The 14,008-nt window shown below is 45.2% G+C and overlaps 1 protein-coding gene across 15 annotated transcripts in view; it reads left to right on the forward strand.

The window, feature by feature from the left end:
• Positions 1-14,008, forward strand: part of LOC139753727 (uncharacterized) — a 1,039,260-nt gene that overhangs the window by 59,231 nt on the left and 966,021 nt on the right. The window contains exon 2 of one of the 15 annotated variants that reach the window (XM_071670494.1): positions 11,272-11,326. The exons of the other annotated variants lie outside the window; for them this stretch is intronic. The gene's annotated coding sequence lies outside the window, so the exon portion shown is untranslated. The remainder of the gene's footprint in view (positions 1-11,271; positions 11,327-14,008) is intronic. 15 annotated transcript variants of the gene reach the window in all.

Raw genomic sequence — 14,008 nt, forward strand, 5'->3', positions numbered from 1 at the left:
GGATGCACGGTGGAGACATTTAAGAAGGCCCTGCGTAAGTATTTGCCAAGTATACAAGACCAGCCAGGTTGTATGTGGTGGTTACGTGGGCCAACGGGTAGCGGCCTCCAATAGCTTGGTCAACTAACGACCTAACTCATCAGCTTTGACCCTGCCTGAACTGTAGGGTAAGAAGACCTCCCAGTTTAGTGCATGGTTACCATTGTTTTAGCTGCTGGAATGCTCTGGGTTTTGGCAGATAATGAATCATCAGTCTCTCTTTTGCTGAATACCTGGTGAAGTTTTCGAGGTCTTCACAGGTCGGCCTGGGCCAGGCTGTTGGAGTGGGTCGTTGGTCGATCAAGCTGTTGGAAGCCGCAGCCCGTTGGCATGTAATGCTTGAATGTTAGATAGTTTCTTGACATGTTAATGTCTACTTTTGGGAGTTGGGGGAGGAGGGGTTAGATTTTTAGGGAGTGATGTAGAGACCAGAAATGTTCTTTTGCAGTCAGCAGAACATTTCGTACTGAAGTCACGAATCGAGGACCACGACCAGTATCGCTATCACACAATGAAGTCATCGAAAGAGTAAGTTGTCAGTTGACTAAGACTAACTTCCTGAACTCGAATAATCTACATAACCCAGGCATCCTGGAAAGTCATGCTTCTCTCAGTTGCTTCATCACTACGATAAAATTATAGAGGCGCTGTAGAACAGACAGAACGCTAACGTGATATGCACAGATTTTGCAAAATCCTTTGATGAATTTGCAAGTGGTAACAGCTTACACAATGCGCAAGAAGGGAATATAACTAGAAAAGCTGGAAGATGGATATAAAACTCATCACTCTACTAACATAACAACTTGTAATCAGATCATTTCCAGCGTCTCTAAGGTAAAGAGCTTAATTTCGCCGTGCCTGCATGTTTGACTGAGGTAAATACGAGGCACAGATTCATATCATCCTTTGTATATGCTACTGGGATGTGTGGAAATTTCATCAGTAAAAGACAATGAGAAATGACAGACCGTCCAGATTCTTCGATGGCATGGTGAAAATAACATACCTTTTAATGGTGAAAAGTTCCTGCTACTCCGGTATGGGGCAAGTAAGAAAGAAAACCGTCCAGGATACCTGATAGTAACGGGCACCATTATATTTCAAAAAGCCTGTGTGAAAGACCTCGGAATAATATTTATGACGACCTGACCTTCATTGAACGCAACAGAGCAACATATGTCACTTCAAAAAAAGATGGCAGGTTGAATTTTATCAATCTTAAGCCGAAATGGAAACCCGCTGATGACGCTTAAAGTCACTCATACGGACGAGTAGAATACTGATGTGCCCGAACATTACCTCACTGGGCGGTCGACATTGAAGAATTGGAGAGTTTGCAGATATCTTTCACAACCTACAATATACTCTCAGCAGTCTGAACTACTGGAAAAAGATTGCAGGCACTCCAGACTGTACTCGCTGGAGCACAGACTGACAGGAGAGATGCTTTATATCTTGTTAATATTTGAAAAATTATGAAATACTTCGTTCCCAGCTTCACCCAAAGGCAGTTCCCTGTTGGCACGAAAGTTACGGAAGACGGTAAAATATTATCTAATTTAGGCTTTGGAGGTCAGCCTCCAACAGCTCGGGCTAGATCCAGCAAGCCCACATGTCCGCCACAGCCTATCTGGTCTGGCAAACCTAGTAAATACTTATCCCGTGTCGTCTTAGATATCTCCACCATGCCACGGTGTTTCTCAAGTCCGCAGATAACGTGTCGAATAAATAGCACTAGGCCTCGGACGGTCAAGATATTTTCTCTTTTTGTGCTTATTGCACCTTTACATTTTTGGGTAGTATTTTACTGTCATCCATGCCCATCGTACTAATGTGGAACCATATCTGAGTTTATGTTTGGGAACATTCCTTCAGGATTTTTCAAGAGTAAATGGTGGTATATTTTACCTCCTGTCTGTGATTTCAGTCGATTCCAATATTTCACTGCCACTAAAATGTATATTTGATAAATGAAAAAAAAGTAGTCTCAAACATGTTAAACATTGCATGCAGCCATTAGAAACACTGTGGTCTGTTCAGAGTATAGATTTAAAAAAGGGTCTAGACAAATATGTATGCTTCAGAGTATACCGTAACAACTAGGATGCTGTTCCGTATGCTTGCGAGTCTGCCACCTCCAACAACCTGACGAAGCAGAATAGCGTCACAGTAGCTTGATGTCGGGCTGAGCTGGGGGATTTTAGACGACCTCCCAAGTCAGTGCGAGTTAAGTGTACAAGTCGTCAGAGTAGATCCTAGAAAACGTACGTATATTTTGGTCGGAAGATGTTGTACGATTATAGGGATAGAACGGGGTGGGTGTGGTGAGTAGGGAAGATAAAGTGAAGGGACAATTGTTCGGAGAGGTGAGTTGGGAGGAGTCGAACGGGGAAGTCGGTAGAAGGTTTTTACTTTTAAATTGTAAAACTCGACTTTAAGTAACAAAGAAAGTGGTCAATATATTACTTTTCAAATCGAAAAATTAAAAAGTTCGATAAGCCCCAGAGAAGTTGAAAGAAAAAAAAAAAAAAGCCCGCGGCAGGTACTTTAAGAGTGTACCAGACAGCTGGTGAAAGTAGTGAGTATAAAAGTCGTAGCGGCCTCGGCCCCAAACAGCTTGACGGCAGAAAGGAGCATCACAGCGGGTTTTTTTTCCTGTAACAACAGCCACTGGAGGTAAAAGAGCCTCTGAGACCTCATCATAAGGTGAACGTAAGGTTGGGTATTTTTGAGGGTTGAATGGGAAGATTGTAGGTTTGAAGTGGTTGTACCCATCGTTGAAACTGGTGGAATGACCCACTTGTGTCATTGTGTTGGTTGTGATGGTGTGTACTGGGGCCAGACGCACCAGGATAGCATGTCATTGCTTAATTTATACGGCTTTCTGGGCGTTTTGTTTAAGATGGAATGTGTTCCTACACGTGAGTTGGTGTATGCGGAGTTGCGAATGATTACTTTCTGGAAGTACTGTATCCTCCATCGCTCGGGTTTCGACCCCATTGCCACCACAAGAATTTATTTAAGTGCTTTGATATGACTTGCTAGTTTTCCCAAGTGAAAACTCTGAAAGTTTGATTAATGATATTAGGGTCTTATATTACTGATAGGAATTAAGCCGTTAAATGTATTAAATCTTCATCGAATTCGTGAACTTGTTTTTACTCCCACATCCCGGACTGGGACAGAGTTGCTCTGTAGTTCACCAGATATTCAGGTTGCTTGTGGCAGCAGCTTCTAGTTTATAAGTTACTACAGAGACCCCATACATGCTCCTGACCAACTCATTTGCAACAGTTTTTATGTCTTGTGGCAACAAACCATCTCCCAAGATAAACTGTTCAGCATCGAAGTTGTTAGGGTTGGAGCTCACCGAAATCAGCGTAAGGTATCAAGAAGTAGAGGTTGCCAGCTTTTCAGTGCTGCTAATTTTAAGATGTTTTCGGAGGTCGTCTACCTCCACAGCTTGGGTTGTGTTCAAACTGCTGGGTTGGGTCTTAGATCGACCAGACTGAAACTGCTAAGTTGAGTCTTAGGTCGACCTGGCTGACCTGTAGCATTTTGTAGATATTGATCAAAGTCCATCATCGTTTTTCCACTATACACCCCATGTTTGTGATGGCAAATGGATACCGGTTGACTAGCTGTTGGAAGTCTTCGGGGGTCTTCTTCCCCCACAGCCTGGGCTGTTGGGTTGGGTTGTTGGTCGACCAAGCTGTTGGAGGCTGCCGCCCACATGCCCACATAGCCCCCACACCCTAACTGGCCTGGTAAAGTTTGCAAGTACTTGTCCAGGGCACTCTTAAACTTCCTGCTCTGCATTCTGATGGTAGGAGGCAGGATGTTGGAAAGAGTCTTGGGGCCTGGATGTTTGAGATGTTGACTATTAATGTGAATATCTTACCATTGGATTTCAGGGGTTGTATTTCACTGTCTTTCATGCCATTCTTGCCAGTAGGGTTTCATATCCGAATTTGAATTGGGAACCATATCCATGAGGATACTCCAGGTATTGGTGATGATATACCGCACCCATCTGCGCTCCACTGAGTATAACCTCAGAGATTTCAGCCGTTCCGAGGCTATGTATGAAACAATCCTCGGCTCCGGATGGGCGGTGTCCCTTCTCATGATAAAGTTGATATCTCGGTTTGATTTCCTTTTAGGAGATATTTCGTGGTTGTTTCGTGTTCTACGCCATCTCCCACAAGTCCTTCATCATCATGCGTACACGGGAGTGTAGCTCTTGATTGTAACACAGCCAAGGTGCTGGAAGTAGACTATCCATCTGTCGCTTTACTCCCCGCTTACCAGCTGATGGAACAGGAGCATACAGTGCTGTATGCTTGAAATCATCCTTCGCTGGTGTCTCTTGTGCTTCCCTTGACTTATCATCGCATTCCAGATGGTGGAAATTTTAGCTCGACTATTTAAGTTGGAATTGACGAGAACAATAAATAGAATAAGACCTCATCAGATGTACTGTCATTTCAGGTTTTCTGATGTGTCTATCGCTGACACAAGATAGACTTAACCTAAACTTAGATAATAATTAGCCGTCGCTCTCCTACTTGAAGGCTCGCACCTCGTGATGTTTACAGAGCTCTACTGAAAAATGGATCCCTTTGAAAGTTGGGCCGACGGACATGGGTTACGTAGTGCAAGAGAACGTGGTGGATAAGATCTCGCGGCAGAAGACAGCCCGGCTGTTTATGTTGCGCCTAGCACTTGTGGTGGGGCTAGCCTCCTCTCCGTGCAGCATCCACCGTGGCTCAGTGGAAAGGGTTCGCGTGACTGCGATGCCTCCCCGCCGCTCAGCCCCTCTCCCCTCGGAACACTGTCATTATCCTTATTCTATGTGGGGCAGCCGTTAGCATCGTTAACGTTATTTAGCGGGCTTCGTGTCTGGCATATGGTTGAGCGGTCTTGTAAGAAGCAGCTTTTTGACCATGAGTATGAAGATGGTTCTGGTGTAGTTCTGTTGGGTTGTTGTGTCGTTGGTGAGGCAGAATGTTAGCTACCTTCCAACCGCACTTGCCGTCGTGTTCTTTAGCTGATGTGATGTGAGTGTGTCAGCGACAGACTTCTGGTTGCCTACCTATCGTAAATGTCATCTGTTCTGCCTGAATTGTGTCATATTTTGGCTTCTGTGTTCCTCTTCCTCACAATCTTTTACACACATTCACTCGGGGGGGGGGGGGGGGTTTAGTCGTTTTGTTTTTGAAGATCTTTAGTGTTTGCTGTACGCCACACTTTTATGTTTGTTGCAGGGAATTGTGGTATACCACATTATACCTCATGTCTCCCTGTAGTCTGCTGCAGGTGTTCCTTCATCACAGAAGTATGGTAGGTTGAAGGCGGGGGAGAGGCAGAACAGGTTACGCGTTTCATGACGTCAGTACCAAAATTATCCGCGAGTCGTGCATGACTCGCGCCCGTCCTGAAGGCGAGAGGGGCCCCGTGTTGTTACTTGTTGTTGATGGTGGGGTTCCTGCTGGTGTCTCTCCTGTTGTTGGTGGGGTCGATCATACCGTTGTCCCTTGTTGCTGTTGCTGATTAGCCTGTTAATGCTGCCACCTGCCGTTGATTGTGCTCCATCTGGTGCACTTGTTGCAGATGGGGCGTTTCCAGCTTTTTTTTTTTCTTTCTTTTTAGTTACACTGTTTCCACCGTATAATTTGGTAATGTTTGAATGTTTGTTAATGCTGCAAAAGGTGGCGTTGCTGTATCATTTATTGTATCTGCAGCTGTTCTCGTTTTTGCTGTATCTGGTGATTATACCGATATTGCATCCGTGTTGTTGCTGGTGTTGCAGCAGTATATGTTATTGCCGACGTACCTTGTTCTCCGAGCTGCATCTGGCGGTACTTCTTGTGTCGAAGCTGCATTTCCTGTTATTTATGCATCGATGATTGTCGTTGCCCTCGGGCGGGCCTCTCCTGCAATTTCTGAACTTTTTAATGTATTTTTTATAGATGACCGACATGGCGTGGGCAATACGTGCCCCAATCAAGGCCATTTTCGATGAAAGGGAAAAAGAGTTGATATAAAAGACTTCAGAAATTGCCAGTGTTGCTACGTCGGAATGGTATTGGTGTAGCGTAGCATCTGGTGTTGGTGTTGGTGGAATGTCTTGTTGCTGTTGAATATATTCATGCTGTCCAGTCATGTGGTACCTGGGAGTTTACCCTGAAGTAATCGTCAGGAGGTCTTCTACTCCCACAGCTCGGGCCGAGTCCAGGCGGCCGAGTTGATTCCTTGGTCGATCGACTTAGTTGTTAGAACCCACCCCGCTGCCTGCAGTCCATGTAAGAAGCACCACAGCCTGGCGGGTCTGTTACACTCTGTAAATACTTACTCAGGGCTTTCTGAAATTTCTCGTCTGCGTCCCATAGTGTTTCTAATGGCCGTGCGGGCTATATAGATCTTGGGGCCCCGGATGCTAAAGAGTATTTTCTTTTTCTGTCCATTGCCCCTTTTGATTTGAGGGTTGATATTTGATCAAGCCTCCACGCTGATTACTGCATGAGAATATGCATAGGTTCTTCGTATCTGAGTTTCGGCGATGAGCACCGTGTGTGTGTGTGTGTGTGTGTGTGTGTATGTGTGCAAACTTGAGTGTTACGAGTGTAGTGGTAACAACAGGTACAAGTAGCGGGGAGAACCTCTCGGGTGTGTGTCCTTCTCTCGTCTACTGCCAATATGGCGTCCTAATATGGAAGGTGGCCAACACCAATAGTGTGGGAGCCAGGTCCCTCCTTTTTTTTTGGGGGGGGGGTGATGGGGGGGGTTAGTAGAGTCGGTTATTGTACCTTACAAGTGGTGATAGCGTTTGAGCGATGACTTATAGTGGAACCTTCAAAAGATAAGATTTAGTACATATAAGTATTGCATCTGTTGGCTGCACATTTCATGAAATATTGAAAAAATACATTTTGTTGTAGTTGTTTATTTTGCCAATAAAGGTGTGATGAAGGCGATGTATATCATGATCACTGTATGGCATTCTATTTGATACCCAGCCCCTTGTGCCTGAAAGAAGTCGTGTTAAGCAGTCAGATGTTCTACCCTAAAGAGAGCGTCAGAGGTTTGGCATTTAACCTTACCAACAACAGGACTTGTAGTGGGTAGGGAATCTGCAACTCCAGAGATACCGCACATAGTCTACAGTCGTGGTAGAGGAAGGTATGGAAAAAGTATTGAGTCAGCAGGGAGCGTTGGGTGACGTGATGGGCACATTGGGAGTCCCCGATACCTCCCATGGTCAACCCTGGAGACGGATAGGTGGTGGTGGGTGAGGTGCTGCTGTTCAACTCGGGGCTCCTTTCAAGTGCCTGACTTTTAATTCATTGGGTGAGGACTCCCACGGTTCCATGTAAATTGCCTTTTCAAAAAAGATGTTTGGATGAACCTTGCGGATTTTCATGGCAGACGCTCCTCAAGGTGCTAATGCTCTCACGAGTAGATAGATAATGCTATCGTTTGCTAACATGATCGTACAAAGCTGGTGGAATTACGGAATCAAAGTGTTTGGAGAGATTTCTCTGCCTATATTGACGAGGTAAAGGCACTCAACTAAGGTTAATGACTGAAATCACTGAGGCTGTATTCCCTGGAGCACGTCCTTTATGCTTAGAAAATCCTGGAGATCTGGTCTCCATCTTACACTAAAAAAATAAACCCCAGTTGGTACGACGGGCATGGAAGACTTTACAGTATTACCCCCAAAGATCAAGAGGTGCGATAAGCACAAAAAGAGGAGATACCTAGAACATCCGTGGCCTGCTACTATGCCAACACGCCTCTCGGTGCCATCAGAAACACTATGACTGTGAGGCGTACCATGGGGAAATGTTAGAAGGCTCTAGATAAGTGTTTACGAAGTGTACTAAACCAGGTAGGCTATGGTGGTTACTTGGACTTGTGGGCTGTAGCTTCCAACAGCTTGGTCGACCAACAACTCAACTCTGCGCTTAGGCCCGGCCCGAACTGTGAGGAAAGAAGACTTCCGAAGTCTACGCTAAGTAATCATATATATATATATATATATATATATATATATATATATATATATATATATATATATATATATATATATTAATATATTAATTCGTTGTGATATATGTATGTAGTATTTACTTTTGTTCGTGTTTATTTAATTTGTATATGTGTATATATTCATTGTTTATTTATTAACTATATTACAGTACAAGGATGACTAGTGTGTCTTGGCTTAGTGTAGTATTTCAGGGTGTCGGCTTGTTTGTGTAAGCATGAGGTTCTGTGTGGGTTAGCCTCCATAACTTACACATAATGTAGCGGAGGTGCAGTGCCGCAGCCTGCGCGGCGGTGTTGTGGTGTGGGTGATGCTCGCTTGCGCCTGTGTCCGTATGCGTGCACATGTGTGTGGGTGGATGCTGTTTATCTACGTGTTAGTATATATATATATGTGTGTGTGTGTGTGTGTGTATTGGCTGAACTATTTTTATCCCTAAGAGTTGCGCGGGTCGCTCCAATTTTATTTTGGTGGCAAGTTTAGAAGAGTTGCCAGCTGAGGTAGGGGAGAGAGAGAGAGAGAGAGAGAGAGAGAGAGAGAGAGAGAGAGAGAGAGAGAGAGAGAGAGAGAGAGAACCTTCCCACGAGAATTTGCCCTCCTGCTCGGCTGTTGCGTACACACACACACACACACACACACACACACACACACACACGGAGGGAGAGAGTCCGACGTGTAGGTGGCTCTTCCACTGTACCCATTATATATATTTTAGGAAGGTGGCGGTGAGAGAGAACCTCTCTTCAGCATGTGTGAGGAAGTAGTCTTGGCTTGGTGTTGTTATTGGAGATGTCAGCTGGGGGAGAGGCAGGGGAGGGTCTGGGCGGAGGCGGATTGGCAGGACTTGGAGAGCTTGGAATGAGTGTGGATGTCCCTTGGGGTTTTTTGTGGTTTGTGTCAAGTGGAGGAACCTCATCTCAAGCCTCTCTCTCTCTCTCTCTCTCTCTCTCTCTCTCTCTCACTACAAGGCCCCCTCTCTCCTGCTGCCTCAAATACTAATTCCACAGTCGCCCTGCTGGTGTACTGCATTAGGGGTTGAGGCCATTGTGAGCGTCTGGGTATGTTAAGAGGATAAGAGGGGAGGTTGCATGACTGTTTGCCACGAATGTTTCCCTTAAAGTTAACGTATCGCTTATGTCCTCGCTCAGCAGGACACAACTCAGTGTTGAACTGATATAGTCACAAACAGTTTACATATGTCAGTCACGTGTGGAAGGCGCAGCTTAAAGCTTTGTAGTAGATAACTCTTGTCGAGTTACTGAAGGAAAATATTAAAGTGAAGCTCTTCATCTTGCTCTTGGCTGGAAGTAGATGAAATATTCCGCTCGTGACAAGATCGTGCATCGTATATCCGACCTTCCCGTCTGAGGTGAACACGAACCCTAACCCATTACAACCACCAACTGCTTGAAGGAACAATGGTGCATATGGACAGTTTGGTCCTTTACTCTGCTGCGAGGGATGGTATAGAAACCTCGAGACGTTAGGTACGCGTAAAGAGGAACAGTTGTCGGATTGGTATTGGATTAACCGAATTTGTGTGGATTTATGGCAAGTTGCAAGTTTTAGCTGCTTTGTTGACGTAAGGTTATGTGGTTATTGGGAAAAGGCTCCCCATTATAGCCCGTATTGTGTAGTGAAAGCACACCTCACATGTTGGTTATCATGACCTCACACACCTCTGCTTTTCCACCCAATTCTTTACTCCCTCTTCTTCACCTTCCGCCTCCTCTTGTTTGTAACCCTCCCTTAGTGTCTTCCCCACCTTCCTTCATGCCACCATTCACCACCGTCCTTCCCCTCACCATTCTTATCATCCTCCCTCTGTGTCATCATCCCCTGGTCTCCACGCCACCCATCCTTTGCCCCACAGTCTTTCTCCCCCACCCCATCCAGACACCCTCTTCCTTCATTTTTCCTCCCCACTCCTCCCCTGGCCTTCACCGTCAGTGGTTGAGATGATACTGATCAAGATGGGGTATATTCTTTTGTCTTCATGACAGTTTGGAGTATGGTGACGAGATTTACTCGAAGCTTTCGATGGTACAAATATACCCCCGCCAACACACACACACACACACACACACACACACACACACACACACACACACACACACGTTCACAACGACTTATGCGCGGACTCGCTCATGTTCGAATCTAGGGTGTGGCTATCGGCCCGGAGCCAGCCCAGCTTTTCATCCTCTCCTGGGGTTCGTCGGTAAATGAGCACCTGGCTTAGGCTGGTTTGTTTGTTTGTTTGTGTGTTATTGTGTCTGTGTGTGTGTTTAGCTAAGAGTAAATACAAGGTATATATATTCATGATTTAGTGACGGTGCAACACTAAGGGAGAACTCTACCCGTAAACCCCCCCTCCCCCAACACACACACACACACACACACACACACACACACACTAGAAGGTTAGCAGCCTTAACTTTGCCCACCGTGAATGAGAGAAGAGTGAAGAGTGATCCGATCACAACCACTAGAGGTTTTTAAGCCAGATTGATGATGTAGACAATGAACAGTTCTTCGGTACATGTACGGATAGCGAACGAGAATGATGGAAGAAACTAGTGAAAAAAAGATGTAAGGAAGTACGATTACAGTATACAAGATTTGGATGAAGGGAATAGATGAAATAGAATGTGGTAAATTTGAACGGCATACAGAAATTTTAGAGGTTCTACGATAGTATAGGACGTTCGAGAGATGGGGCCCTACTAGTCTAAAGTTCCCTCCCCTTACATTACAAATAGGTAATTACACACACACACACACACACACACACACACACACACACATATACATATATATATATATATATATATATATATATATATATATATATATATATATATATATATATATAAAGTTGATAGATAAATGAACAGGTTGATAAACAAGTTTTGTGAATATCTGTACCGTAAAAAGCAGTAGTCTAGTGAGTCAGATAATGATGGGCAGTTTAATTCCGATCGAAAGTCCAGGGATGAAGAAAGCCAGTAAAGTTTAATTTGGCTTAATTTTCACAGGAGTATCTGCTCTCCAGTAACGTTGAACTGCTGGATTGAAGTTTGTCCTCCTGGGAATTGAGTTGGCACTTTACAGAGCCAAAGAACCTGGGATGCAAAAATTACTGGTAATTCAGTTTTATTTGTTTCTTGTTTCTCCAGGAAGATGGTGAATCTGGTGGAATCAGCGACGGTCTTTTGAAAGCATATTTTTCTGGTAAATGTACTCCAACCTCTCGTTGTATGACCATTAGTTTAGTTTAGCCCATAGTACACAATTGAAACTAGTGAGCATCTTGTTACGTAGAAGCTGGTGGACATTCTAGAGCGAAGTAGTGGTTCTGTATATTGTTCACGTCTGTAGAGAGTGACTGTAGAGCTCAGATGTCTCCAGATAGAGTGTATAGCTCAGTTGTCTCTAGAACGACACTGTATAAGTTAAGATGTCTCCAGGGAGATTGTATGGCTCTGACACCTCCAGAGAGACTGTATAGCTCAGATATTTCTAGAGAGACTGTATTGCTCAGACGTCTCTGGAGAGATTGTATCGCTCAGACGTCTCCAGAGAGACTGTATTGCTAAGACGTCCCCAGAGAGACTGTATGGCTCAGACATTTCCGGAGAGACTGTATTGCTCAGACGTCTCTAGGGAGATTGTATTGCTCAGATGTCTCGAGAGACTGTATATTGCTCAGCCGTCTCCAGAGAGACTGTATATCTCAGACGTCTCCAGAGAGACTATATTGCTCAGACACCTCCAGAGAGACTGTGTAGCTCAGACGCCTGCAGAGAGGCGACATAGAGTAATTCCCCCGGAAGTAAGACTAGTTGAAGATTGCGAGAGTTCCGGAGAAAGTCGACAGACATCCCCTGGAAGGCTGGGGGGGAGGTGGCTTATGTAGCACTCCACTGGAGGTGGAGGAGTTAACATCCAAGTTCCTGTCGTTCATCAGCGTTAATAAACCTCAACTCCTGGCAGTGGTAATTAGTTCATCTGGGCTTATTTAGGAAATAGCTAGCTTGCTACAGGCCACTTTAGGGAACAGTTGTTAATTGCTTGGTGTTGATTAGTCGTAAACAGGTAAAGGTAGATTTTATAACCTCCGATTTTGAATAGAATAGCTGTATTAGCGACAGTAAACCGATCGTGTAAACCAGGTTGGGTACACAGTTGTAGAATCCAAACAGATCGATCATATAAGTTAAGCCTAAACAATGTCCAGTGAGTAAACCAGTTTGTGTAAACCTAAATGAAGTCATGCGAACATATACCATACCTGAATAATTCATTCGTGTAATCCACACGACATAGCTTCGTTGTGGAAATCGGTGGACGTAAACCGATGTTGTGTACTACCTGGCACACACCAGTTGTGTTGACCAATCAGCGTAAACCAACTGGGAGGATCAGCCGGTCTTGTAAGCCACCGCCCCACCTTCTCCGCCTCACTCATTTCTTGGTCCGTGGCCAGAGCAAATAAACCACAACCGAACTGGCGTTGACGGTGGGTTTAATGTAAATTTGGAAAGACGGACGAACCTGAGGAGCGTGAAAGAGGCGCCAGTATCTCTGGACACCGCTAGTTTACATGTCTGCGGTTTACCTCTCTTGGAGTCCAGTTTTCTTCAGCAGGGCGACCTGTGGGTATTGGCCGACACCAAGATTCAGCCTGATTTTGTCTTAAACTCTTGAGGTTTTCGTATTTCGAAACTTGGCCTCAGTTGTGCTTGCATTCAAGGATGGGTTTGTGATTGGCTGGGAATGTGTGGAGATCTGCCAGATCGCATCGCAGGGTAGACCTGGAACCGACAGTGGTAATTGTCTCCTTTGTATATTTTCGGGGATGTCAGGAAAGAGAGAGAGAGAGAGAGTAGTGCATGAGGACACTGAAACAGCAGGGGACTGAGAACGCCACCTTGTAGAGTGCCCATGTCGAAACTTTTGCATAAGCTAGAGGCTTCTTTATAAAAGGACGCGGGAAGTTCTGTTGCGAAGGTAGCCTCGTAGCCATCTCAGTAAGTTTCCTTTGACACCAAAAAACTCCACTGATTGATTGAGGATGATCTCACCATTTGCAATATCAAGAGCGCTCTTAAGAGCAGCGAATGCTACGACAGTGGTGGGTGAGAGGCGAGTGTAAAGTTCCATGAGGCCCATTCTGTTTTGGAGTACAAGGATTGTCACCAAGGTCAGCATGTCGGGCGTTAAAGTCTCCCCTGTATATCATGCCACGGTTCGTTGGAGAGGGAAGGGCAGCCAGATTTATCCACCCTGGGGCAGAATAGACATTACACAAGCGAATCTTGCCATTTCCCATTGTTGCTTCAAGCAGTTGAACCGTCTACTGAACTGCGGTGTAGTTGGTACCGAGTGTACGTAACTTTTGAGTCCATTCCTGACTGGTTGAATATAGGATACATAGCCAGTAAGGGGAGGAGCCTCTCTTTCGCCTAACGGATGACCAACAAAGGCTTCCCGTTTGACTATAACAGCCGCCTGGTGACGGTATACATATCCTGAAGAGCAGCGAGTCTCACAGTGTTCCTTACACCACAGGCATTCCAGGAGACGTGTTAAGCTCCACTGGGCTATCGAACTGTACTCTTCGCTTTACGGGAGGTGGGTGTGGGGGAGGTGATTGGGCGGGTATTGCTTTGCTGTACCCTTCGTGAGGGAGAGGGAGACGCCATCGACACTGTTCATATCCAGTCGAGTAGCGATAGTGTTCAGCTTTTCTGTGACGGTGGTGATCACTGCCTGCTGAGCCTCGGTGGTGATGTGTTTGTTGCAGAGGCCATTAATGCGAGTTTCAGTTGAATCAGACCTTGCTGTAAGTGAGGTGCATCGCGACATCTGAGAGATGACAGCGTCGCGAAGTGATTATTTGTGCGAATTCCG

This window comes from Panulirus ornatus, chromosome 15 (assembly GCF_036320965.1).
Source record: "Panulirus ornatus isolate Po-2019 chromosome 15, ASM3632096v1, whole genome shotgun sequence".
Classification (NCBI taxonomy): domain Eukaryota; kingdom Metazoa; phylum Arthropoda; class Malacostraca; order Decapoda; family Palinuridae; genus Panulirus; species Panulirus ornatus.